Raw genomic sequence first — 22,183 nt, forward strand, 5'->3', positions numbered from 1 at the left:
AGATCAATGTGCTTTCATATGAATTGGCCTCAAGAAAAGAAAAGACCCCAAGACAGAGTCGTTGACGAGTTATAATATCGCTGGATACAGTCTCAGATACTCCACGTGCTCAAGAAAAAAGTCAAAACCTTTGCTCTGAAAAGCACTTTGATAGGCCCAGAGTACACCTACCTCCTAGACATCTATCTATTCTAGGACACCCTGTGGTGGGGGCAGGGGTGAAGTTGGGGTAGGATAGAAGCCCCCACTTCTTGGGGCCCTGTGTCTAAAAGAGCCACTCAGCCCCATCTCTGAGAGACACCTCAAAGCAGCCATGAGCCTAATTTCTGGGTTGCAGACAACTGTCCTTCCAAAAGCTAACCAAGATGACCTGGTTGGGATAATTGTCTAGAATCCCAGAGGGTGTGAAAGTGAGGGCGGCTGAGACAGTCGTGTTCACTGTTCACTTGACGGTCTGCAATAAGCCATGATGGGAATCTCAAGATGCTCTCACAGGGAGCTGGGTGTGGGGTGTAGTTGGAGTTGGCCTAGGGCCATGTCTGTTTGCTTATAGCATCTGATCTTAATAACCTGTGAAAAACTGAATTAAAAGCTGTACCTGAGACACCATATACTTACCACCCTGAAGTTATCATTTCTGGTTTTACTTTTTGCTAATATCATATCTGTTTTTACTTTTCTGTCAAATGCATCAGTACAGCTTGGCCTGATTGAGCCATAGGTGTTTTGTTTGTTTGAAGTAGCTGAGCTGCAATTCTGAACGTTGCCAATAGGTGGCGATATTGGCCTATTTATGATCAGCACATGTCTTTTTGGTGTGCTTTCATTTGCGTTGGTATTTTGGCTTGGTTGCCACGGTTATGGTGGGAAAACCTGCCTAACGTTGAGTGGCTCTATTGCCTGGGCAGAGGAGCTTGCGCTAGGCTATCTAAGCATCGGCAAGAATCCGTGGTTCATTTCTCTTGGCTAGTGACTGTGAATGTTCTGTGACTAGCTGCTTGAACTCTTCTCTTGCTGCTCAGACATTCGAAGGCCCAAGTACACTTTCCTAACTGCAAAGACCTCCATGTGCACCTCCTTAGAATGATAGGACTTAGTCTCAAGGTAATTGTTATTGGCACGATGTGTGAGACACCAAGTCCTTGTCATGAATAGTGCCTGGTCATGGTTTTAGAAAATGTGAGAAGGATGTGAAAGCTTAGAAGGCACACAGCTGACAGAGCCAGAATCTCTGAGGAAGAAGGAGAGGAGCCCGCTTTAACAAGTGTTCAGTAGGAGCCGTGAGATGCAGGTGAGCTTGAAACACTGGAGACTGGATATAAAGATATCCGACTGTGACTGTATAAACTTGGAGGAGACACTGCTCTGCCTGAAGCATAGAGCTATTATATATCAGGACAAACAAGGCCCTTGAAGCCAAAGGGAAGTGGAGATAGGAAGATCTGGAATTCAAGGACAGTTTGAGCTGCACAGTGAAACATTGTTTCCAAAAGGCAGACAAACAGCCAGAGGCAGTTCTGGCCTGTGCACACCTTTAATCCCAGCACTCAGGAGACAGAAGCAGGCAGATCTCTGAGTTCAAAGCCAGCCTGATCTACAGAGTGAGTTCCAGGACAGCTAGGGCTACACAGAGAAACCCTATCTCAAAAAATGAAGCAAGTAAGCAAGCAAACAAAAAAGCAGACAAACTAGTCAGGCATGGTGGTACACATCTTTAATCCTAACACTTGGGAGGCAAAAGTAGGCACATCTCTGAGTTTGAGGCCAGCCTGGTCTACAAAGCAAGTTTCAAGATAGGGTTAGAGAAACCCTGTGTCAAAGGAAAAGGAATGAGGGAAGGAGGGAGGGAGAGAGGGAGGAAGGGAGATAGGGAAAGAAGAAGCCCAGGGGCCAGAGGAACTTGGGTTCGATTCCCAGCACCCACATGGCAGCTCACAGCTGTCTGTATTCCAGTCCCAGAGGTTCTGGTGCCATCACACCAATGCACATAAGGTAAAAATTAAATAAATTACTAAAAACAAAAAGGAAGCTCAGAAGATGAGCTCAACAGGACTCAGACAGCAAAGAAGTAGGAGAAACAAGACCCCAAAGAGAGCCCCTAACTCAGGCCTGTGCCCCTCTCTGAGCCGGTCCCCATCGTGTGAAACTGTGGCTTCCAAACTGTGCACTGCCCTGGGTGGCTTCATCTTACAAGAGCTTTTGGCTGTGTTGTGATTATAAACAGAGGCAGGATGACTGCATTTCATGTGCTCACATACATTACCCAGGAAGCACAGACGTAAAAACAACGTATTCCCACTATAAGTTTATTAAAGTCAATTTGTATCGTCTTGTTGTTCCCAAACCTGGGGGCAAAGTCTGCACTCCCTGAAGCCAAGTTTGTCTACCTGTTCTTGAAAGCCAATTAGAATAGCAAATATGTATATACAAATATGTGTACATACTTACACGTGGGAAAGGGACCTGTGGCATATCATGTCGCCCTCCATCATCTTCCGTCCTCGTCCTGCACCCGCCCCTGCCTAGCTGCAGGCCACAGGAAAGCTTCCTTCTCAGAGCTCCAGCTCCTGGATGGAGATGCTTGGGTTCCTAAGGTATCTGACTCTACCATGAGAAGGCTGGACATACCAGAGAAAGAGGGGCACATGACCCCATAGCTGCCAGGTTTATACAGGAGTAGGCAATCTCTCCACCACAACCATTCAAGTAAGAACTTACTACTATCCAGGCCTGGTAATGCAGGCTGTTAATCCTTGCTACCTGGGAAGCTGAAGCAGGAGATCATGAGTTCAAAGACTGCACAGGCTACAGAGTAAACTCTATACTCAAAAATGATTTGAAAGGGGAGGGTGAAGCATAATAGCAGAGCTCCTGTCTTGCATGCATAAGACTCCAATTCACATTCCAGGGCCACAGACAACAGCAAAACTTACTCTTTGCATCCAGCAGAGAGTCTGACTCTTCCTCACTCAAACACACGCAGGCCTTCAGGGTCTTGCCTGTTCAAATCCCTGTAATTCTGGGACCTATTACACCTATTCTTTCATTTGCATCCCTCTTGAAAAGCAGGTCTCTAGATTTTGCAAGCATCAGATGTAATTCCCCAGCAATGGCAGTGACATGGCTCTCAGAGGTTTCAACCAGGAAATGGGGAAACAGTTGGGCAGTTAGCAGACACTGCTGTCATCTGCAGGAGGCCCCAAGGAGGACAGAAACAAAACAAGTCACAGAGCTGTCTAAAGGCAGCTATGAGAAATCATGAGAAGCACGTGTAGTGGTTCACATCGCACCACAGATAGGAAGTTAGAGCAGGGGGATTGCTGTGAGTTCCTGGCCAGCCTGGACTACACAGTGAGTTCTACTCTGGTTACTGTGGGTAGAGAATGAAATTGTATAAAAGAAAGAAAAGGAAAAAAAAATGGCAGGGACTGTCAGGCGATCTTTATCAATACTTCTGGAAGAAAAAAAAAATATGAACTTCCAAACTGAACCATTAGTCAAGTTCCTTGTGTAGAGGTAGGAAAAAGACAACTGGTCAACCTCACAGTTTGCCTCATGTGAGCCAATGTGGCTTTTCTGGTCTTTCAGTGACTCCTCTATATGCAGAAAATAAGTCAGCTTGGCAGTATGTAAAAAAAGAAAAGAAAAGAAAATATGCTGACTTCACAAACACAAGGCCTGGCTTTCCATCCTCACAAACAGCAGAACAGGTGAAAGCATCAAGTGGTCCTTTATGCTTCAATTTTTCTTATACTGAATAGGGGTGAGGTGTGTCAGTGTTGGGGTACATATTCATTGATAATGGGTAAAGGTGACTAGGAAGATATTGTCCCTGATCTGTAAAATGTCCCCCATGGGCTTGTTAGAATATTTTACCCTCAGCTGTTTTGGGTGGTTGGGAGATAGGGCCTTAGTAGAAGATGTGGGTTGCTGCAGAGTGGGCTTTGAGATTTATGACCGACTTCTTGTGTCATCTCTGTTTTGTGGTCCTCTGAGATGTGGGCAGGCAGTTACCACATGTCCCTGTTGTGACAAAGCTGCTCCTCGCTACATATGGAATTGTGTCCTTATAAACCCACTGTCCCTTGAGTTACTTCTTGCCAGGTGTTTGGTCTCAGAAATAAGAAAAGTATTAATCCTCCTGAACAAATAGCCTTCCAAAGAATTTATTTTATTTTGAGACGGGGTTTCACTATGTGGCTCTGGCTGGCCTGGAACTCACTGTGAATACTAGATTGGCCTGGAATTCACAGGGATCCACCTGGCTCTGCCTCTAGAGTGCTGAAAATAAAGCCATTCACTAGCATGCTAGGCCGTGGAATCCTTGTTGAAGTCTCACAGGGAAAGTATGTGGGAAATGAGGAGAAAATCCTCTGTCAAGAGAGAGGCCTTTAGCTTCCACCCACCTCCACACTCAGACTTCCAGTTTCATCAGCCTGATTCTTCTCTGGATGAACTGGCCACAGAGTTCCAAATTTTGAGAACTGTGTCCCATTAGACATCAGATATAAAAGGAATTGGACCCTCTCTTTCCTGTCCACATCTGTAGCAGGGAAGCCACCTGTGGAAATCAAGGCTGTGGTCTTTCCCACTAGATCTGTCAAAATTTGCTGGATGAGAGGTTCAGAATATCATGGTATCCAATTTAATAAGAAACCAGATCCGGGCATGGTGGTGCACACCTTTAATCCCAGCACTTGCGAGGCAGAGGCAAGCAGATTTCTGAGTTCAAGGCCAGCCTGGTCTACAAAGTAAGTTCCAGGACAGCCAGGGCTACACAGAGAAACCCTGTCTCGAAAAACCACAAAAAAAAAGAAAGAGAGAGAGAGAGAGAGAGAGAGAGAGAGAGAGAGAGAGAGAGAGAGAGAAAGAAAGAAAGAAAGAAAGAAAGAAAGAAAGAAAGAAAAAGAAAATTAAATTCAAGGTCCATGACTCATGCGGCTTGCTAGTTAGGAGGGCTTTTTGGGCCAAGGGCAAAGAACAAAGGCTGTTGCTGTTAAGTCATTCCAGGAACTGGGTAGCCATAAAGATAGGAGAGAGGCATACAAGGACGTCCAGACTATCTCAGCTGTTACCTTGCTCTACACGTACAATTTGCTGATGTTTAAACTGTCCAATTGTATGTAACCGCCCCAATTCTTCTCCTGCCCCCAGCTTTTTTGTATATAAATCCCTAGCTTCTGAGCCTCGTGGTCGACTCCTCTGTCTCCTGCGTGAGATATGTGTCAGCCCGGAGCACCATCATTAAACTATCTCGTATGTTTGCATCAAGATGGTCTTTCGTGATTCCTTGGGTGTGCGCGCCATCTCGGGACTTAAGTGGGGATCTCCCCACTAGGGTCTTTCAAAACCAGAGAAGCCATTCTGTACTGACCGTCTTAGGCCATCTATGGTGTCTGTCTTTGTTAGCTCAGCATCGAATCTCCGTTCTCAAGAGAGAAAGGAAGTTGTTGCCTAAAGCTGCCCGAGGAGGTTGAGGATGTAGCTTGGTACAGTGCTTCCCTAGCACACATGAGGTCCAATCCCCTGCACCACAGAAATTGGGCATGGTGACTTGTAACCCTAGCACTCAGGCGGAGAGGCATGTACACAGGAGGACCAGAAGTTCAACACCATCTTCTACTACATAGCAAGTTGGAGGCTAGCCTGTGCTTCATGAAACCTTGTCTTACCCAGCATTTGAGAGGCAGAGGCCTCTCCGTGAAGTTGAGGCCAGCTTTGTCTAAGTAGAGAGTCCAGGATAGCCAGAGCTACACACTGAGACCCTGTCTCAAAAAACAAACAAACAACAACAAAAGCATCCACCCAAGGGCCCAAGGGAAAAACCAGTCCATCACACACACGCCCAGGAAAAAGGTCTGACCTCAGCACAGCTCCTTGGGCTGCCCTCCCAGACTCTCACCTGTACTGAGAACCCAGGAGGAGACAAGCTACATCTCCTGGACTTCATCTTTAATCAAACATTAATTCTTTCATGCTGTCCCTATAGCCAAACGCTGCCATAAGTCACTGCCATAGAAATCTGGGCCCCGCCAAAGTCTTGCAGAAAACACCCAGGAGCATCACCAACTATAAGGACGATGGTCCTGAATGTGACAAAGCTCGCCCAGGAGAAGCCACAGCCTGCCCACAGGCACAGAATGCGTGCTGTCAGTGATTCATCCCCCAACACCGAGAGGTTTGAACAAATTAGGATTACGCAATGACTCATTTACTGCACCTCATTTCCCATGGAGAGTCATCAGGATGGGGATGAGAAAGTAGACTGCTTCCAACCCTTCATGCAGACAAAGTATCACCTTGATGCCAGGTGCCATGGGGGAGACAAGACAAAACCAGCTTTCTGCAGACACTGCCAGAGCCTTCCACTGTGCACATGGATGCTGCTGTGTAACTAGATGCTGCTGTGCACCTGGATGCTGCTGTGCACCTGGATGCTGCTGTGCACCTGGATGCTGCTGTGCACCTGGATGCTGCTGTGCACCTGGATGCTACCATGCACCTGGATACTGCCTGGCATTCACATTCTCAGCTTCCTGCTTCTTCCTATAGGAACCTGGTGGGAGGAAGGCAATGCTCCAGGCAGCTGGTAGACAAACAGCCTCGCTTCCTCAACACTTCGGTTTTCTGTCTCTTACATGGTACCCCATGGATTAGAGCTCACTGCTTCCTTCTTGGTAACTCAGTCTTTGTCTACCTCTGACTCATGCTGAACTTCTTATAGAAGGATTTGGGGAATGGCTTTTCCCATGACTACTTGCACTCAAATCCTAGACTCATTGTGTACTTTAGGAGGAACCCACGGAACCCACATGGAGACATAATCTAAACCTTGGTGGTAACGACACTCACAAGCTCACCTTATTAGATACAAGATGTCAAACTCAAAACACTAGGGCTCAAAGCCAACCAGTGGCCAGATAGCTAACTTCCAGTGTAGATGTGGAATATATAAAGGTCAGAACCAGGTGGGGCCTCAGGGTCCTGGAGAGGCTGTGTCACCTCTGGGTGTGGCTGCTAATGTGCTGGTGAGGCTGCTTAAACAACATAAGGCCGATATTTCTAGGTCATCTGATATAGAGAGGTTCGAGTCCTGCCACTCTAAAAAACTGGCTTCCCATAGTTTTGTTTTGGTTTTTTTTAAGAGTTATTTATTTATTTACTATATGTAAGTACACTGTAGCTATCTTCAGACACTCCAGAAGAGGCAGTCAGATCTTGTTAGGGATGGTTGTGAGCCACCATGTGGTTGCTGGGATTTGAACTCAGGACCTTCAGAAGAGCAGTCGGTGCTCTTAACTGCTGAGCCATCTCTCCAGTCCCTTCCCCTAGTTTTTGAAATCAACTTAAAACACTGTGAAGCTGGGTTTAAAACCCATCATAGACCAAAGTCTGTTCACAGTCTCCATCCCCGGAGTCCCTCAAGTAAAGGAGAGAGCAGACCCCCTGTCACAGGGGGATGGCCTTTCACACGGGCAGGAGGCACTTGACACTCAGGTAAATGTGCTCTGAATGCAGAAGGGGCTCTCTTTTTGCGAAAAGACAACATTTCAGGCTGGGCATGGTGGTGTGTGTCTGTAACCCAGCACTTAGGAACCTGAAGTGGAAGGGTTAGGAACTCAAAGCTGTGTTGGGCTTCAGAGCAAAGCCCTGTTTCTGCAAACGACTGGGTAAGGGTGACAGGAGATGACATTCATTCAGCATTTTTATTTTCTTTATTTTAGAAGAATCGGGAGTAAAACACGAGTTCCCTATGACCTCACTACTAGAGAGAAGCCCTAAGCCTTCAACCTGGGATTGTTTACTGGGGTTTATGTGAGTGGTTTGTTTTGGTTTATGGGTTATTTTTTTTAATGTTGTTTACTTGAGAGAAAGAACTCATTATATAGCTTTTGCTGTTCCAGAATTTGCTATGTAGATAATTCTGGTCTCAGGGACAGAGCACTACCTGAGGGCTCAGAATAAAGGCACGGCTGCCATGCCTGGCTCATAAATGCATTTACTTCTTCTTTATTTTATAACCTATTGTGGATGTTAACCCAGAGTTTGGATATCCTCTTACGACATATTCATTACAATTATGTCATATTTTCCTAAGATGTCTGCACCCATACGTACCTGTCAGCGACATGTTTTTCTTAGCATGACAAAGACTCTCATCTGTCTTTCCTTGTGTTGTAGCTCAGTTGACAGAGTGCCTGCCTAGCGTCCACAAAGTCTGGCTTGGCTCCCCTATACTGCATAAGCCTGGCCTGGGTGACAGACCTGTGAGTCCAGCACTTGGGGGTAGTATCAGAATTCTAGGTCATTCTTTACTACATAGTTCAAGACAAGCCTTAGACACATGAGACTGTCTCAAAAAGAATACAGCATCTTTGTTGCCCCTCCCCTAACCCGTCTTTTTGCCGCCGTCACAGTCAACAGATGGTGGCTCAGGCGATGCTGAGTGACTCCTATGCCTTTATGAGCATAACTAGCCCTCTTTCTTGTCATCCTCGGAGCCAAATGTTCATGTGAGAAAGCCCATGCTGTACCGAAAGCCACCCGTAGATGCTCTAAACAACAGACCCACTTCAGCCCTTACCTAACAACAGTACCTGACAGTGAATGACTGATTAATCCTCCAGACAATGACAACTTTGAAACCATTCACCTGGGGTCCCAGATGCTCTAGAGAACAAACAGCCACCTACCAGCTCCTGACAAGATTCCACAAGAGACAGTGACTACAATTGCATATCAAAGTACTATTACATTCTGAGAATATTGCAAAATCCTGCTTCCTTGGCTTCAGGGTGCATGCGTGTGCATGTGTGTCTGCGTGTGCATGCAGGTATATGCACCCAAGCACATGCATACAAAGGACAGAGAAGGCCCCAAGGGTCTTCCTGCCTCCACCTCCCACATGTGCATCATGTGACCATGCCAGGCTTTTTATGTAGACTGTATGGATTTGAACTCAGGTCCTCACTCATCCACTGAACAAGCCTGTGGTCTTCCCTAGGTCCTTGGCAATCTTTTCTGGCCAAATAATAGCAATACATTTGAGCCATGTTATCAGCTGAGACTTTCTCAACAGTGCATAGAGTTCATTAGGAATAGACAGGGGATAAATCTTGGGCTCTGCAGTGGTGTCTGGACACTGGAGAGAGCCACATCTACCAGGAAACCATGCTTTCTAAAATGGGAGCACGTCTGATGAGATTAGGACAATTACAGCCGTTAATCAAGGAACTGAAGGCACGGAACTGAATAATAGAAGGCTGAGACTTCCAGGCCCACTCTGTCAGTAATCTACCAGGATGCCTGGCGGTTGGGCAGTGCTTGGATGGTGCTGGTCCTAATCTGATGGCTGTCTCCCTTTTAAGATGACTTTGCCGTGGGCAATGCAGTTCCCTTGACTCCTTTGACGGAGGCTTTGTGGATCCAGCCATTACTCTGCTTCCAGTTTGCTACTGTAGTCTAAATTTCAGGACACTGGGCTCTTGGTATCCTGTCCAAAACCTGCAATTGGGTTTGGCCAAAGGGAAGCACCAACAAGGAGAGAGAGAAGAGTCAGGCTGCCGTATGGCTCCCTCCCTGCCTGTGGACATTTGGCTTCTGCTGGTGTCTCCTTGTCAGACTGGAGACTTTGTGAAGAGACATCTTTGCTGACCTTGCTGACAGATTCTGGCCACTGCCCTTCCTCACTCCTTCTTGCCTGTTAGTGGTAATAATGTTCGTGAAAAAGTCCACTCTGGGAATGTTCCGAGGATCTCCTTTGTGCTGTTGGGAGGTGGCAGGACCTTTAAGAGGTGGAGCCTAAGGTCACATCACTATGTGTGACTTCAAAAGGAAATATGGATCTGCTCTCTCTCTCTCTCTCTCCATCTCTGTCTCTCTCTGTCGCTCTGTCTCTCTCTCTCCTTCTCTGAACTTCCCACCCTATCAGAGCTAACTGACCATGAACGGAACCCTCTAAACTGTAAGCTAAAATAACCTGTCCTCTTTTAAGTTGATTTACCAGTGCCAGTAGCACAACCTCCTTTCATTAGTTTTTTGAAATTTTCTGTACCTTTACCCACATCTTTGTAAAAACAGTGTTAGTATCAATTATCCAGAGTGAGAGTTACATCAATATATAGTGTGTATATATAGATATAGATAGATAGATATAGATAGATATAGATATATTGATATATATGTATTAATAGTGTACATCAATATATATTACACTGTTGCTGTCTTCAGACACACCAGAAGAGGGCATCAGTTCCCATTACAGATGGTTGTGATCCACCATGTGGTTTCTGGGAATTGAACGTCCAGGACCTCTGAAAGAGCAGTCAGTGTTCTAAACTGCTAAGCCATCTCTCCAGCCCCCAATTCTCCAAATATTAAGAAAATAAAACTTACAAAGTTGTTTGTCAGGAGAAACACACACTCTGGAAGGATGGCTCAGCTGTTCCAGCTGGTGGCTCTTCCAGAGGATAGGGGAATCAATTTTCAATTCCCAGCACCCACATGGAAGTTCACAGTTGTCTGTAACTCCAGTTCCAGGTCTGACACCCTCTTGTGGCCTTCTTGGGTACTGCATGCATGCAAAACTTTTCCACAAAATAGAAAACAATACCTATATATTAGAAGCATATATATTACAGATATGGAAACATTTTTTAAAGGAATATCAATCACGTGAAACTACAATAACTTCGAAAATCTTGAGGAACTGTTGTGAGCCAACTCTTAGCAGAAAGCGGCTCTCATCTCTGCAGCCATCTCAGGCTATTTACTCACAGGTGGTCCTTTTCCACCCTGATGAGAGGCTTGTTTTCCTAGCATGATGTTTTTTCAAGAAGCCCACCTCAACTGAACATACTCTGATAACATCTGGTAACATCTCCTATATATCCTGGACCTGTGGTTAAGTGTCTCCAGCTGCACTCCCCAGCGAGTGCATATATACCCATAGTTGCCTTTCAGTAAACAAGATTTGAGACATGAGACTCGAGACTTGAAACTTGATCCTTGATCCGGCAGACTGTCTCGTTTCTATTCTTCACGTCCTTGCCCCTCAGTCCCCACTCTCTCTCTCTCTCTTGCAGACCTCGTTGACTGACCCACAGGCTGGGCCAAGGAACTACATCAATTCTGCGGGCAATGTGGAAGCAAGACATAACCGGAGCTGGGAGGACAATCTAAGGTTTATGGAAGCACTTGGGGTGAAACGACCAGATAGGCCGGAGACACCATGTCAATGGGCACCACCCTGCTCCTTTATGAGCCTGCATAAAACAGATACCCACCATGACCAATAAGACTCGGAGACTGACTGATGGACTCTCCTTAGGAGTGTGGATGATCCCTACCTCCTACTAAATTGAATCTAGCGGTGGATTAAAAGAATAGTGTACATCATGGGCTTACTCCACAATGGAAAGGTGATTCAGTAGGAGGATACTGTAAGACCCCCGAAGCTGGGCCTCTGCTCAAGTCCTGGGATGAGCTGACCAGCATCCCAATGACTCGAGAGAAAACCACACCTGATGCAAACTGCAAGAGGTTTTATTATCAGCTAGCTGAGGATGAACTCCTTCCGCCTCACAGGGCAGGGGAGTTCAACCCCCAGCGGTAACAGTAGGGGGCTTTTAACAGCTAGCTGAGGAGTTGGGAGGAGTTGGGAGGAGAGTTGGCTACAGCTCCTTTCTGCTGGTGGTGGGGGAGTGAGCTGCAGCTCCTCTCCAGCGTCTATCTCTGTGTCCTTGTAGGTCTTCCTACAATTATTGCATCTCTGGCTGTAAGGCACAGAAACAAAAAGGCTTTTTGCTGGCTATAGAGAACAAAGAGCTTTCTTTCTGGCTGTATTTTTAGAGATCAGGGAAAACAAGCTTGGGAAACATCCAGGGGCTTTACCTTCCAGGGAGAAACACTCTAAGTCGGGGGTCTCACAATACCTGTTGCTATAATTCAGTGCATTAGGACACTAAAGAGAAGAGAAACATGTCCTGTCCTTATCTCCCTGGATGCTGGAGAAGCATGGGCTGAACCCAACACCCTTTCCTTCATGAAGCTAACAGCACCGTTCCTAGCAAAAGAGGGATTAAGGGAATTTCCCTTTTCCTCATAATAAATGACTTCTAGAGCCTACAAAAAGAGGGGCCAGCTACCAGATGTGGTGGTTCAGGCCTTTAGTTCCAGCACTCCAGAGGCAAAGGCAGACCCTCTCTGACCTCAAGGGCAGCTGTGAATTCCACTGGATGAGACTAAAACCACTACCATAATTTTGAGCCAAATCTGAAGCAAGCTTTAATTAAATGCTGGCCAGAATGATGGACTCTGGCCAGGTCCATTCTGGGGTGACAAGGCACATTTTTCAGAAACTTTAAAAGGCAAGGCATAAGGTTACGTATCCCACCAGGTTCAGTCAGGGGCAAGCACGTATCCTGCGGTGCCTCCTGCCTACTGGTGCATCCTGGTGCAGTTGGGTCTAAAGCACATGGCTTGTTACCTTGCCTGAACAATATCCTCTAGAAAAGTATCTCTTTAGGCCTGGGGCTTACAGGCTACAGGCATTTTTGTTTTCTGGATCTCTTAGGCACAGTAATTAAAACTCAAAACATAACCTTGGCTCTTGCACAGCCTGGTCTACAAAGTGAGACCCTGTCTCAAGGAAGAGGATTTAGCCCTGATGTGGATCTCAGAGAAGCATAGCCTCATCATTTGAACGTTTAGCTGATGTTTTAGTGGATAGTGTTCCATGATCAAAATTTCAGAGCCCTGTAGAAGGAGGTGCTGGAGAAATGGCTCGGTGATTAAACGAGGAGGGTACTGCTCTTGCAGAAGACCCAGGTTCAATTCCCAGCACCCATGTTGGGGAGCTCACCACCATCTGTGACTCCAGCTCTAGGGGATCTGATGTCCTTTTCTGACTCCCTGATGCCCACACATGTGGCAGACAGATACACACACACACACACACACACACACACACACACACACACAGACACACAGACACACACACACCACACACCACACACACACACACACACACACACACACACACACACAGAGAGAGAGGAATAAAAAATTTTTTAAAGGTGTGGTGGCATACACCTTTAATCCCAGCATTTAGGAGACAGAGGTAGACAGATCTCGACAAATTCAAGACCATCCTGGTCTACATAGTTCCAGGCCATTCCAAGTTACATCATAAGACTCTATCAAAAAAAAAAAAAAAAAATCCCAGCCAGGCAGTGGTGGCCTCCCAGCACATGGAAGGCAGAGGCAGGTGGATTTCTGAGTTCACAGAATGAGTTCCAGGACAGCCAGAGCTAAACAGAGAAACCTTGTCTCGAAACAAACAAACAAACAAACAAACAAACGTTGAGAGAGACAGAGAGAGAGAGAGAATGTGTTTTAAATCTAAATATCAGCAAAAATAATTTCTCCTGGTCCCTTGTCCACCCCCAGAGCTGCTCTCCCAGGGGACAAACAGCAACATTAGATGGAGCAAGGGACATTTCTGAGCTAGTTGTGCATTCCCACATTTATGGACATGTGGGTTTTTGAGTGGTTGTCAGCACTGGTTCCTCTCCTAGCCAAACACTGCTCTATAGAGAATCCTGCAGGACACTGTGTGTGGCTGTAGTGCCAGCACCTGGGAGGCTGAAACAGGAGAGGACCCTGAGTTCAAGGCCAGTCTGGGCTACAGAAAGACGTGGGTGGATGGGGGCTTCTCATTCTTTTCTTCCGGACAGTGGTGGGCACACCTTTAATCCCAGCACTTGGGAGGCAGAGGCAGGTGAATTTCTGAGTTCGAGGCCAGCCTAGTCTACAGAGTGAGTTCCAGGACAGCCAGGGCTACACAGAGAAACCCTGTCTTGAACACCCACCTCCCCCCCAAAAAAAAACAAAAAAACAAAAACAAAGACCAAAAACAGAGTCATTCTTTTCTTCCTGGCCTGAAGCCAGTGTGTTAGACTATAGCACAATGTGTTTAGGTATGTATGCCAAGAGGTAAATTCTTCCGAAACTTTGCCTGTAACATGACTGTTGTTAGTAACATTAAAACGCACTATTCTGTGTTCGTGGGACTGTTTATGTGGGACCCTGTAGTCAAAAGTTTGGCCTTGTGGAAGACTTGAAGGTAAGAGCCACACTGTTACTCAGGAGGCTGAGGCAGGTGGACCACAAGTTCAAGGCTTGTGTGGGCTGCCTAACTCTTTAGGAGAGGAACCTTTTCACGAAGTAAAAAGCAAAACGAGGGCTGGGGTGTGGCTTGGTGCCACAGCTCCTGCTGGCATGAGGAAGGCCGTGGGTTCAATTCTTAGTTCGGAAACAAACAAGCAAGCAAGCAAAAAATAAATAAAAATAAAAACAAAACAAAAGAGAAGAGAAGAGAGAGGGGTTGCCCTCAGCTTCACAAAGGCAATCAATCTATTTCATATGTCACAGAGGGGCCTTCGTTTGAGATAGAAGCATTCTAGATGTTATGACAAGGCCACTCATACCCAACAGGCTGAAGTTGGGATGGTCACACCAGCAAAAGGGACAAGGTGAACAGAGGGTACCCTCACTCTTTGTTGCTGCATAAGCCAGTCTCACTGACCTGTACACTTTCCGGGATTCTCCCATCTCACTGTAGGAGAAATGAGGTTACAGATGTGTGCTGCCACATCTGGTTTTTATATGGCTTCTGGGAAATCAGAGTTCAAGTCCTGAACAGGAAAGATTAATTATAAATCGTGTCCACTTCCAAGCCTTATGACTTGGTCAAGTTCTTAGGTTAGCTGGCATCATGAAAAATAAATATTACCTTGCCAAGTGGGGTGTGGTGGTGCTTGCTTGCCTGTGGGAAGCAAGCAGTGGGGAGGCTGAGGCAGGAGGAGTCAGTTCATGGCCAGCCTGGGCTACATATCAAGTTCCAAGCCAGTTGGGGGTACATAACAAGATCCGGAATTAAGGCATGCCTCTCTCTGCCTTTGCCAGGAGGCCAGTGCTGACCCGTGGTGTCTGATGGTCTAGTGAGCATATGACAGAGTTTAACAGAACCTGAAACTGCTTCTCTGTGGGTGTATCAAATGGCATGACCTTCATAGAGGTCAAAGGTGAAGGCTCCCCTTGACCCGTGTGCAGTGAATCAGGGCAGTGTTGAAGTGGACCCCAAGTCCTGAGGAGAGTTTGCAGCACTGGATCAAACTCACTACCATGATTAATGACAGGTCAGGCCGCCCCCACACGGCACCTTGTCTTTCCCATTACCTGTAATTAACCTTTGGGTAAATAGCAGGCAGAGTTTCCATGAGTTTCACAAGAGTCTATGGTCAAGTTTGAGCTCACATCAGGCTTGACTGTCTCTTGCTATCTCTAAAATACAAGCAAATTAGATTCTGGATCCCATGCCTCAGAAACAGAGAAGTTAGAGTAACATACGCCTCTTGACTGTTAACTTACCGGCATGATTCTCCTTTGTCAGGAACAGCTGCAGGAAGCCGGCCTATGGTCTCAGGAAATGGGAGTCTGCGGACTTCCCACAAGACTTATCACGTGGCAGGGCTGCTTCATTTCCTAATTTCTTAGACCGGGTAGACCTGTACACCTGCGGGTGTTCTTTCTGCTTCAGCTCCTTCCAAACTAATATTTACCTTGCTAAAAACAATACAAGCAAATTATCTTTGGACAGCGCACAAAAAGAAGATGAATATATATGTTGCCTTCAGAGACAGGAAGCCAAGAGGGAGATGGCAGGAAACAGAGCGGGACTCTCTGTGATTAAAAACTGGAATAATGATTTTAAAACCAACAGTAGGGGCTGGAGAAGTGGCTCAGAGGTTAAGAGTACTGGCTACTCTTCCAAAGGACCTGGGTTCAATTCCCAGCACCCACATGACAGCTCACACCTGTCTGTAACTCCTGCTTCACACAGACATACATGCAGGCAAGACACCAATGCACATAAAATAAAAGCTAATTTTTAAAAAGTAAAAAAAAATGTAGCTAGGCGGTGGTGGTGCATGCCTTTGATCCTAGCACTCGGAAGGCAGAGACAGGCAGATCTCAGATTTTGGACCTGCTCACCCTTCTCCCTCATTTCCAGAAGGTTCTACTTTGGGTCTTCTCGGCTACCTCTTTAGCTCAGCCTCTCGTTTCTCAATGGAGTGTTCTGAGTGCTTTCTGTTTATGAATCTTAGGGACACTAATGAGTCATTGAGCTAGCAGAAAGGTTCTGGTCTTTTGCACCTGGTGACCCAGCATCCTCCCTGTCTTCACCATGGCAACATGACACGTTCTCCTTTCTTGATTCCAAGGCTTCGACGAGTGCTGCTCACTGGTGCCCGGTGTTTCTGTGGCTTTCTTATTTCCTTGTGTGTTTTTCCTGTTTTTGTTTTGTTTTGTTTTGTTTTGTTTTGTTTTGTTTTAAGTTTCCAAGAAGGTCCTTTGGAAATGACTCACTACGTCAGCTTCATTTCCGATTATTCCAGGCGTACAAACACACCAAGTGCCCTCGAGTTTTATCCCACTCTGCTTTCCTAGCTAGCTAATTGCTTGCATCTTCCCAAAGTGATTCACCCCTGCCTCAGAGGGACCTTTGGTTTTTGTTTGTTTGTGTGTTTGTTTGGCATTCACTTTTTTCAATATCATACTTGAAACATGTTTGTTAAATGTACCCACTTCTTCCCTGTTAAAATGTAAACTGAGACAGTGTTGTCCCCCACCCCCAACCACCAACACCCCTGGCTCCTTCTCTTCTTTGTTTTTGTTTTGAGAAGAGTCTAATATAGCCCAAGTTTGCCTCAAACTCAACTATGTAGCCAAGGATAACCCTGAATTCCTCATTCTTTGCCTCAATGTCTGAAGTGCAAGGATTACAGGTGTGTTGCACCGTGGCTAACCTCTGCCATTTCTTCTTGCAAGAGTAATCTCAGATGAATCGAATGAGCAGATGAAAATTGCTTACTCCAGGGATGGAGAGATGGCTCTGAGGTTAAGAGCACTGACTGCTCTTCCAGAGGCCCTGAGTTCAATTTCCAACAACCACATGGTGACTCACAACCATCTGTAACAGGATCAGATGCCCTCTTCTGGTGTGTCTGAAAACAGCAACAGTGTACTCACATACATAAAAAAATAAATAAATAAATCTTTAAAAAGAAAGGAAGGAAGGAAGAAAGACAGAAAGAAAGAAAGAAAGAAAGAAAGAAAGAAAGAAAGAAAGAGAGAGAGAGAGAGAGAGAGAGAGAGAAAGAAAGAAAGAAAAAGAAAGGAAGGAAGGAAGGAAGGAAGGAAGGAAGGAAGGGAGAGAGGGAGAGAAGGAAGGAAGGAAGGAAGGGAGGAAGGAAGGAAGGAAGGAAGGGAGGGAAAGAAAATTGCTTACTCTGGTCTTAGGGCAGAAAGTGTATCCTAATCTTTTCTTCCAGGTTTACAGAAAGAAACACATACACAAGCTTAGGAAACACCGACTGGTTCAATTGCATTAAACCAAAAGACAACTGGGATTTCCAGAGATTTGGAAAATGAATTATTATTAAAATATTACAATTACAAAGTATTCACATTATGTTATTAGAGCACTGATTGAGACAGTGAACATCTATGGGATGTGTTTAATCAACCTTCAGCTTATATTTTGAACCCAGAGCTAACTGATTCATCTAGACCAGCTGGCCAGTGGGCTCTATGGATCCTCCTGTCTCCTCCCCAGTCTTGGGAATTCGGGTGTGTGCTGCCCTGCCCAGATTCTTGTGTGGGTCTGGAAATCCCAGCTCAGTCACAGAAAGTGCTTTGCCCACTGAGACATTTCCCAACCTTCCCCCCCTCCCCCGCCCCTTCAATCTCTTGTCTCTTTTTGACATAGAGTTTCTCTGGCTGTTCTGGAACTCACTCTGTAGACCAGGCTGTCCCGGAACTCAGAGGTTCTCCTGCCTCTGCCTCTCAGGTGAGTCACCACCACCCAGCTGAGTTTATCGCTTCCGATCTAAAACTTTCCTTTCCCTCCTCTGCTTTGGCTTCTTTGAAAATGTCTTCCTTCTGTTTTCTTAGCTTATTTCTAGAACGTTTCAATGGGCACTGTTCTGGAGCCCAATTCCTCAATTTATCATTTCTCTCACCTCCACATTTGCATTTCTCTGTAACACAGGCTCCCAGCTTTGTCCTCCCCGGCCACAGGGAGGCGTTTCCTGCGTCATCCTTGCGTCTGTCTCAGAGCCTCTCCTTGGCCCTCAGTGCACGCTCCTGCTTCAGGACTAGCGAGGAGATTCGGGATGGGCGCAGGATTGTAGTGTTCCTTCTGCTGTGCACGTGGTCTTCCTTATCCGAGATTTTGTTTACTTTTTGGTGATGCTGAGGTTTTTATTGTCTCTTTCTAGCTCTCTTGATTTTCTCCGTAGACGTTGGTGTTTTTCTCCTCGGCCTCAGCGCCTGGTTCATGTTTAAGATGAATCACTCAGCTGTGTTAGATGTCTTTAGTCACTCCCAGGCAACAGACAACGTGTCCAAGCCAGATGCTCAGAATCGAAGCTGTTTCTAGGAAACCTTCACAACATATGTTTGTAATGGATGCAGTCAAGCCTTCAGACACAGCTTTATCGGCGAAATAGCATCTACTCAATTGTGACCCTGGATTGAAGGCCCTGTGCTCCTTAGGGAGAGGCACGGTTGACTAGTTCTCCATGAATTCTCAAGCTTCTTAAAACAAGAAAGCAAGCACAGCATAAGAGCAAGACTCCTGGGCTAGAGATGGCTCAGCAGTTAAGAGCCCTGGCTGCTCTTCCAGAGGTCCTGAGTTCAATTCCCAGCAACCACATGGTGGCTCACAACCATCTGATGCCCCCTACTGGTGTGTCTGAAGACAGATACAGTGTACTCATAATATATAAATAAATAAATAAATCTTTTTTTTAAAAAAAGGAAGAATAAGACCCCTTTTCCACCTTAGTCCTTGTTGAAGAACTGTGCACAGGCAGACATACATGCTTGCACCTGCTAAGGAGCCAAGCCTTCCAGAACACACTGAGGTACAAACAACAAGAAGGCCTGGCCTCGGGACCCAGTCCTAGTGCAGGAGTCAGAAGACAGCCTGTTCTCCTTAGGTGGCCCTGGACCCGGATGAGCCACACCTGGATGCAGGATGAGCCACATCTGGATGGATGCAGGATGAGACACATCTGGATGTAGACTTTCTCACATCTGTAGTAGTGACAGATGTGAGAGAGTCTACACTGAGAAGATACTGGACTGTCCCTACTGTGTGCTGTCCATATCCTACTGTGCACTTGCAGCTGTTGCTGGTGACGGGTGTTTAAAGCAGGTCCACACTTCGGACTTGCTGTGGTCCATCTGCTGGATCAAGCCCGTTTCATCTCCCTGAGGGAGCACTTAACTGGGGCAGGAATCTTGGGTGGAGGGGCACTTGAAGGAGGAAGCCATCTCTTTTCAGTGGCCCTAGTAAAGGGCTACAGGCAGGGCTCGTCCTGTGTTTCCTTGCCGGCATAAACTGCTCATTCTGTAAGTTAGCACAGTGCTTGATCCCAGGCAGACACTCTTCCCCCCCAAAACAAAACAAAACAAAACAACAACAACAACAACAACAAAAAACCAAACGAAACACCTTCTTCCTCCAAATGGAATAAGCGATCATTATTTCAAGCTAAATGTGATAACAATGGTCTGGGATGTGAATTCAGGGTGTATGGAATGTGTCATACATTCCACTGGGGGAATGGGTGTTTTTATAGTCACTAAATAAAAACCACTTATCAATCAAGGCATTTATCAAATGCATGGGTTTGGGGTTCAGGTAGGTGTGTTACAGTAAAGTGGAGAAACCAACCCATGTTCCAGGTTTCACATGCTAACCAGTGGCATCTTAGTCCTTGTGTGGCAGAAGTCGGTGGTCTGCCCAGGGCCTGCAGTGAATGTAATGTCTTTATTTCATGGTCAGCAGGATGTTGAGTCAGATAGAGGCAGAGTGGGGGACAGATGACTAGGGGCAGCCAGAGATAAGCTTTTGATCTTGATCTACCACATTCCAACTCACCACACACAGAAGTTCAAAGCAAGTGGTATGTAGACTCTTCAAACCCTGGGAGCCTCCAGCTACAGGTAAATGATGGACATTCCATGATAACCAAGGCAAACAGCAATAGCAAGTGGCTGGTAAGATATAAAAACTGGAGTCAGCAAAATGGTTTAGCAAGTGAATACCCTTGCCACCAAGGCCGATGACCGGAATTTCCTTCCCAGGACCCACACGCTCACTATGGCATGTTGTCCTCTGGTTCCCATATGCATGCTATGACACAAAAGCACACACACCAAATAAATAAACTTAATAAAAACATTTTTAGGAGAAGTGGGTTGGGGATGGCGCCAGACTGCACAGCAGGGAAATAGGATGCTGCCACACCAACGTCCTACCTCTGCTGGGTTTCTGCACTGGAAGACAGTTCCACAGCCTCATCTACCCCTACATGGCAAACGGCTCTCTGCATGACAGACTCTGGGCTCAGGGCAACTCAGACATGCTGCCCTGGCCACAGGGAGCCAGCATCTGCTCAGGGCTGCTTCTAGCCGTGGAGCACCTGCATACCCTGGACATCATCCACAGCAATGTTAAGAGTGCCAACGTCTTGCTGGACCAGCATCTTAACCCCAAGCTGGCTCATCCGGTGCCTCATCCTCGTCCCGACAATAAAAAGACCAAATATACCGTCATGAAGACTCATCTGTTCCAGGCCTCAGCTGCATATCTGCCGGAAAACTTCATCAGAGTGGGGCAGTTGACCAAGCAGGTGGACATCTTCAGCTGTGGAATTGTATTGGCTGAGGTCCTCACCGCCATCCCTGCGATGGACAAGGACCGCAGTCCAGTTCACCTGAAGGATTTGCTTCTCAGTGAGATTCCCAGCAGTACTTCCTCAGTCTGCTCCAGAAAGACCGGCATGGGGAAGGCAGTGGTGAAAGAGATCAGCCAGAGGCATGTGGAGAGGAAGGCAGGGCTGCTGCCTGAGGCCTGTGAGGAAGCCTGGGCCACCGCTGTGAGTGAGGAGGCAGCTGTCCCTTCCCTGGAGCAGGGTTTCTGAGGCCACAAGCTCATCTTCCAATACCCCGGAGGAAACAGATGATGTTGACAATTCCAGCCTCAGTGTCCCCTCTTTGGTTATGATGGCATCGTGCCCAGGGGCTGCCTCCTCTCCACTCTCTACAGGACATGGAGCAACACAGCCATCCACCAGTGGGAGACGGGAGGCTGACTCCTCGTCAGAGGCTTGCACAGGCCCACAGACACCCCAGGACGCTACAGAGACTTCATGGAAAATTGAGATCAATGAAGCCAAAAGGAAACTGATGGAGAACATCCTACTCTACAAAGAAGAGAGACTGGACAGCAGCGAGCTCTTTGGACCCTGATGACCAGTGCACAGCTGAAGACCCTTATTCTCAACTGGACAGACAAATGTCCAGGCAGGGAAGAGGTCTTTGGCTGCTCAAGGTCTGTCGAGACCCACACAACCCAAACATCAGCCTGAACAGAAGGAAACATGGCTTCATCAGAGTCGAGTTGCAGGGAGGGGGGGCAGGGGACCTCAGCTTACACAGACACCATATCCAGGAAGCACTCCTCCTCTCTGAGTCGTCTTAGTTAGAGGGCTGTGAAGTGGAACACCTTGTATGTGATCCAAGGATTTGGGTGGTTTTGTGGTTCCGGGGAGCCCACGTTGATGACCACCCCAAGAGATACTGTTGCCCCAAAACCTCTTAGTTCTCCACAACGGACAGAGCAATCCTGCAGCATCCATGGCGTTTTCCAAAGTTATCATCTGTCAGTCATATTTGCAGACAGCTTTCTGCAAATGCCCACTTCTTAAAAGACCTTCAGCCGGTGTCTTCCCAATGGTTGACTCGGCTCCCAAGTTCAGGACTGCAAAAGCAGGACAGTTGGCAAAGGACTCCGTAGGCTTTCTCCTTCTTCAGTTGGTGATCCTGTAAGCCACCGGTATTTAGGAACTGCCTGCTTTACACCTTCGACCTCCCATCGCACCCATATTTATTTTAATGGAGACTCAGAGGTTGTGTGTTATTTATAGCTAGGTGAAGAAGCATGAGAAACAGTCTCATGTTTGATTCTGCTGCTAGTTAAGTCAATCACTTGGTGGGTGGTAGCTCAGTATCCTCGTAAGATAACCCTGCTCTCTTCTCCCTGGGG

At 46.7% G+C, this 22,183-nt stretch overlaps 1 pseudogene; it reads left to right on the top strand.

The window, feature by feature from the left end:
• Window positions 1–1,285: 1,285 nt before the first annotated feature.
• Gm7229 lies at window positions 1,286–21,715 on the top strand (annotated as a pseudogene).
• Window positions 21,716–22,183: the final 468 nt, after the last annotated feature.

The sequence above is a fragment of the Mus musculus genome, chromosome 9, assembly GCF_000001635.26.
Source record: "Mus musculus strain C57BL/6J chromosome 9, GRCm38.p6 C57BL/6J".
In the NCBI taxonomy this organism is placed as follows: domain Eukaryota; kingdom Metazoa; phylum Chordata; class Mammalia; order Rodentia; family Muridae; genus Mus; species Mus musculus.